The sequence below is a fragment of the Eretmochelys imbricata genome, chromosome 1 (assembly GCF_965152235.1).
Source record: "Eretmochelys imbricata isolate rEreImb1 chromosome 1, rEreImb1.hap1, whole genome shotgun sequence".
Lineage (NCBI taxonomy): Eukaryota > Metazoa > Chordata > Testudines > Cheloniidae > Eretmochelys > Eretmochelys imbricata.
The window spans coordinates 58,393,862-58,398,053 of record NC_135572.1 but is presented as its reverse complement, the minus strand read 5'-3'; positions in this window follow the sequence as shown (position 1 = coordinate 58,398,053).

The following is a 4,192-nucleotide window of genomic DNA, read 5'->3' as shown; positions in this document are numbered from 1 at the left end:
ATAGCAAAGTCTAATTTTTCTAGCACTCAGTCTTTGCTTCTCATTAGCAGTTACTGTTTGTAACATGACATACCAACTCCCTCTCTGACCCCGCTAGGCCTCTTATGCATTCCCATCATTGGTTTTATTTTAAGGTTAAAGAAACCACCTGGCTTTGGTTGCTGAGCCACCATTATGGTTCAGCTGCTTTCCCTCAGTCCAAAGAAGCTGAGAGAAAGGAATTTCTGCCCAATCACATTCAGGTATTCCTGTCCCTGGGATTCATGATGCTAGATTTAGGACCTTGATCAGAATTAGAATTCACCAGGGATCCTGTCAAACTCCCTGGGAGAAACAGCTGGTATCCTGTGCAACTGCCAGTGGCTTGTAAATATACCTCCATTATTTACATGGACAATATGGGCTTGTTCTGGTATAGAAACTGAAGCAGGTGCTTCTGGCGTGAGCAGTTTTCCCTCAGTGAGCCTTTGGAGCTTGTCTATCTCACTGAGGTATCAGAGAGGTATGGAATGAGTGTGTTGTGAAGCAGGAGTTCATGGCTCCATGTCCTGGCTCTGATCTTAGAGGATATCTACATTAGCCTTTTTGCTCATAAAATTATGGTCCAGCTGCAGAAGTGGTAGCAACTCTTGGAGCCCAGTATGGAGGAGGACCCAGATGGCTACTCGCATTTTGGAGAAGGTAGACAGATCTTCTATTCATCCTGTCACATCAACTGATAACAAGGGGACACTCAGTGAAACTGGCAAGTTCAAAACTGATTAAAAGAAATTCACTTTCACACAACACACAAGGAGTCTGTGACACTAATTGCCACTGGAAATTGATTTATTTAGGTTTAAGAACATAAGAACGGCCACACTGGGTCAGACTAAAGGGCCATCAAGCCCAGTATCCTGTCCTCTGACAGTGGACAGTGGCAGGTGCCCCAAAGGGAATGAACAGACAGGTTATAATCAAGTGATTCATGCCCTGTCACCCAATCCCAGCTTCTGGCAAACAGAGGCTAGGGACACCATTCCTAAAAAAAAGTGTGTGTGTGTAAGTGGACATCTAAGTGCCCCTGCCATAAATTACATTAAATTAAACTGCCAGCACAACATAAAACTTCAGCTCTAACCAGAATCTGATGCCCCCTGAAAAGCCCACCTTGACCCATGCAAATAGATGTGCCATTAAAACCAAGAGCTTAGCAGACTTTAGAAAAGGATCAAACATTTCTATGGATAACAAGAATACCCAGATAGAACAGTAATATGTTTAAAAACAAGAAGAAGAAGAAGAAGAGTTTTGAAAAGGATATAAATTCTCCTGCCTTAGGGCATAAGCACTAATTATTGGGGGCTAGGAGGAAAATTCCCTGGAGGTAAGTTATCCCACATCTGCCTATTGCAGGGTGTCTTGCACTTTCATCTGATGCTGACTAATGTCAGAGGCAGGCTATTGGACTAGATCAGCGATACTCAGACTGAGACTCCTGAGATGCATGTGGCTCTTTAATGTGTGTCCTGTGGCTCTTTGCAGGCATATTAAAACATGCGATTTAATAACAAATCTAAGTTATTAACCAATCAGGGCACTTTTACTATGTTATTAACATGGGCAGAGGGTATCGAAAGCCAGGGGAGGCTATGCATCCCCTATCCCAGGCCAGGGCCTGGCCCACACTCCGCCCCCGAAACCCTGCCCTCACTCCCCCTGTGTCCCAAAGCTGGCAAGGGCTCAGCTCCAGCCGGCAGATGTTACCTTGTCCAGTCCCTTGCACTGAGGCAGGAGCAAGTATACCTAGACCATCCCTGACAGGCATTTGTCCAACATGTTCTTAAAAACCTCCGGAGAGAGGGATTCCACAACCTCCCTTGAAAGCCTATTCCAGACCTTAACAGTGAGAAAGTTTTTCCTAATATCTAACCTAAATCTCCCTTGCTGCAGATTAAACCCATTACTTCTTGTCCTACTTTCAGTGGACATGAAGAACAATTGATCACTGTCCTCTTTAAAACAGCCCTTAACATATTTGAAGACGGATATCAGGTCCACCTTTCAGTCTTCTTTTCTCAAGATTAAACATGCCCAGTTTTTTAACCTTTCTTAATAGGTCAGGTTTTCTAAAACGTACCACTTTTGTTGCTCTCCTGTGGACTCTCCTCAGTGTGTCTATATCTTTCTTAAAGAGTGACACCCAGAATTGGATATTACTCCAGCTGAGGCCTCACCAGTATTGAGTAGAGCAGAACAATTACCTGCCATGTCATACATAAGACACTATTAATATTCCCCAAATGATATTAGTCTCTTTTGCAACTGCACCGCGTTGTTGACTCATATTCAATCTGTGGTCCTCTATAATCCCAGATCCTTTTCAGTAGTATTACTGCCTAGCCAGTTATTCTTCATTTTGTATTTGAGTATATGATTGTTTTTCTTTCCTAAGTGTGGTACTTTGCACTTGTCTTTACCGAATTTCATCTTGTTGAATTTAGCCCAATCTTCCAGTTTATAAAGGTCTTTTTGAATATGAATCTTTTCCCCCAAAGTACTTGCAGCCCCTCCCAGCTTTATATAAATACTCTCCATTCCATTATCCAAGTCATAAATGAAAATATTGCATAGTACTGGGCCTAGGACAGACCCCTGTGAAACCCCACTAGATACATCCTCTGTTTGACAGTGAACCATCGATAACTATTCTTTGAGTAGTCTTTCAACCAGTCTTGCATTCACCGTATAGTAATTTCATCTAGGCCACATTTTCCTAGTTTGCTTATGAGAATGTCATCTGGGTCTGTCCCCGAAGCCTTCCTAAAATCAAGATATTTCACTTGTACAGCTCCCCTCCTCCATCCACGAGGCCAGTAACCTTATCAAAGATGGAAATTAGGTTGGTTTGGCATGGATTTGTTCTTGAGACATGCCAGCTATTCCTTATAACCCTATTATTCTCTAGGTGCTTACAAACTGATCTCTCAAAATTTGTTCCAGTATCTTTCCCAGTATTGAAGTTAGGCTGATTAATCTATAATTCCCCAGGTCCTCTTTGTTCCCCTTTTTAAAGACAGGTACTATGTTTTCCCTTCTCCAGTCCTCTGGGATCTTACCCATCTTCCATGAGTCCTCAAAGATAATTGCTAACAATTATGAGACTGCTTCAGCTAGTTCCTTAAGTAGCCTAGAATGAATTTCATCAGGCCCTGCCAACTTGAATACATCTAACTTATCTAAATATTCTTTAACCTGTTTTTTTCCCTATGTTGGCTTTCCCTATGTGGAAGTTTCAGCAGCAAAAGATGCAGAGGAATATAGGGGTGAGGATGGGACTAACACAGCAGGAGAAGTAGAAGGTATAGCCACATTTTCTAACAGTACAATGAAACAAGTCACGAAATGAACCTGAGACTTGACAGGTTTGGGTATGCGTGACTGGTTGGATGGCTCCATGCAATGTACGTTCTTTTACTCTGAGGCACAAAGTGGTTCATTTAAAAAATAAAAGTGAGGGAGAGATATTATTGGTGTCTTTAGTACGTCAGCTCCTGGGGCAGGGACCTGCTTTGTATTTGCCACCCCTCACCGATTAGGGCAGCTGTTCTCAAACTCTGGGTCAGGACCCCATTTTAATGGGGTCACCAGGGCTGGCATTAGACTTGCTGGGGATGAAGCTGAAGCTGAAGACTGAGCTGCACCACCCAGGCTCAAAGCCCCCCGGCCCAGAACTGAAGTCAAAGCCTGATGGCTTCAGCCCTGGGTGGTGGGGCTCAAGTTACAGGCTTCCCACCTGGGGACGAAGCCCTTGGGCTTTGGCTTTGGTCCCCCCTCCTGGGGTCATGTAGTAATTTTTGTTGTCAGAAGGGAGTTGCGGTACAATGAAGTTTGAGAACCCCTGGCTTAGAGGATGCCAGGAACGCCGGTGGTGCTCCAGAAGTAATGATAACTTACAGAAGAGAGGAGTAGGAATGCCACGGTGTACCAGCTGTTCTAATAAGACAAGGGGCCAGATCTCCCCCCACCACATAAAAAAACCACAGGACAGAGCTTTTTGGAAAGAAACCTCTGCAATATTTCCCTCCTGTTGTCCTGCCCAATTCTCTCCCATGGAAAAGGGTTCAGGGCCTGCTGCACCAAGGCCCTGTGCCCCGCACTGGTTCTGGCTACCAGGAGCACCCCCAAGGTGCCCTGTCAGTGCTTCTACTTT